This window comes from Nannospalax galili, unplaced genomic scaffold (genome assembly GCF_000622305.1).
Source record: "Nannospalax galili isolate Female #2095 unplaced genomic scaffold, S.galili_v1.0 scaffold632, whole genome shotgun sequence".
Classification (NCBI taxonomy): domain Eukaryota; kingdom Metazoa; phylum Chordata; class Mammalia; order Rodentia; family Spalacidae; genus Nannospalax; species Nannospalax galili.
Window position 1 is genome coordinate 1,571,901 of NW_008332816.1, and position 2,171 is coordinate 1,574,071.

Sequence of the window (2,171 nt, forward strand, 5' to 3'; positions counted from 1 at the left end):
TGTGGACTTGATTAAGATTCATTGCATGAAATGGACAAAAGCTCACTAAAAATGTACATTAAAAAAGAGTAATGCCACTGTTGCACATGTAGACATCTCATGTATGGCAAGTTAGTGTTGGAGTTCCTAGAATTCACTGCCGGTAAAGCCGTTGATACCCTTTCTCTCCAACTAGCCTGCCTACCACCTCCCAACACTTCGAAAGCTAGCCAGCAGGGAGATTTCTTTCTCAGCTCAATCTCAACTTGATTCCTTTATAACTTGTAACCAATGACTATAGTGTTTTTAGCACTGGAGTCTTACCATCTAGTTCTGGAGGGCAACCTGGCAGAAAGGCAAAGGGCCTATATGCTTGGGGGCCAACACTTCACACAGAGGTAAGTCAAACTTGGCACTGGGGTTCTAGCTTAGCATCTTGCTGCCCCTAAGAGCAGCATTACCCAGCCATATTGTGTAACCGCCTTCAAACTCTTTTATTTTATAATTTTCAATTAGGCTAGAAAATAGCAAGTCTCCGTATGGCCTTTTCATGCACATTACTCTTTCTTTTTTCTTGCCTCTCCTTCCCCATCCCTCTAAATTCACTGCTCTTCAAACATTTCCATCTGGTCCATAGTTTCATTTTACCACTGTTCTACGATCCCCGGTTCTCAAAGGCTCCCCCTCTGCAGCTCCTTTCCAGTTACAGGGCTTCCACCGGTGTGCCCACTAAACATATAAAAACAAAGAGCCAAAGCTAGAGAGAGAACGTGAGGTGTCTGACTTTCTGGTCTGGGCATCTCACTCATGTAAGTCTTTCTTTCCAGCAACACCATGAACAGCACTCAGAGTAAAGTGCTCACAACAGCCTCCAAGTGAGGAACCTCGGAGATGAGATACCAATGCTCAAGCTGGGTTGGGAAGTGTTGGGTGTGTGCGTCCTCTGAGGGAACTAGAACTGAACCCCCTAAAAAGGGATGCTGAGAAATGCTGAGTACACTGGGAAAAAGGGGAGGGGTAGTCCTCATCTTGGAAATGGAGCACGCAGACTGTGGGGTCGGTCTCATGCTGATGGTGTGGATCTCACATATGGGAGAGATCTCAAATATGGGAGAGAAAGAACCCAAGACAGATCATGTCTTTGTAACTCACCCTCTAAACTTTGTTGGTAAGCCCAAATAAATATTCTTACTTCCCAAACTCTAACTGAAGAGGAACATTGTGGTGGTTTAGTTAGAGCTGTGCTCTCACAGGTCTCTCGGAAAAATTTGGCATGACAGAGAGTGAATGGCATGCAGGCATGAAAGCTAATAAGCCCTTATTCCAGCAGGATTTGAGCCCCAGCAAAGAGGCAAGAACAGCTTTGAAGGTTGTCCCCAGGGAGATAAAGGTGAGTTCAACTAGAGCCATCAATGCCATCAAAGGTTTGGAACTCTCCATTGGAACATTGTTAGCTTACCAGTGAGCACACAACTAAAGACCAATGACTTCCTAATCTTTCAGAAACTATCAATAGTCAATAGTTCAGCCATCAAATGGTAGGGTCCTATGATCCCTTCCCACCATGATTCATTTTTTTTTGTTTGCTTTTTTGAGACGTGGTTTCCCTGTGGGGGCAGCTGGTTTGGAACTTGCTGTGTAGACCAGGCTGGCCTCAATCTCACAGAGATGTACCTGCCTCTGCCTCCCCAGTACTGGGATTAAAGGTGTGCGCCACCACACAGACCTATGATGATTCTTGTTAGGGTCAGTTTTAAGGCCAGGGCAGGTAAGCACAGCTTCTCTGAGTTCAGGCCCACAATGTCTATGTCAGGCATAGAAGATGGCACTTCATAGACCTTGCTCCTGTTTTCTGCTTCTTATTTCCTTTCTGCTCCTTTTTATGTGATGTTCTCTGAGCCACAAGATGGGTTGAGGACTCAATCACCATTTATTCTTAGGGCCTTGAGCAGCTGTGAAGGAGATACTGTTAGGGTTCCAAACAGCAGCAGCTTCCCCCCTCCCCAACAGGGACCTACAGACTTTGGAGCCCAAAAAAGGGAACTGAGCTGATAAGCACCTTGACCTTTGAAGTCAAGGGAAACAAACTCTGCTGAGAAGCAGCCTGCCTTTCCTCTGATCTCCAAAGACAAGATAAGCAGATTCTACCTGTTAACCAGAGATTTTAGAAGTTGTTTATCACAACAGCTTTT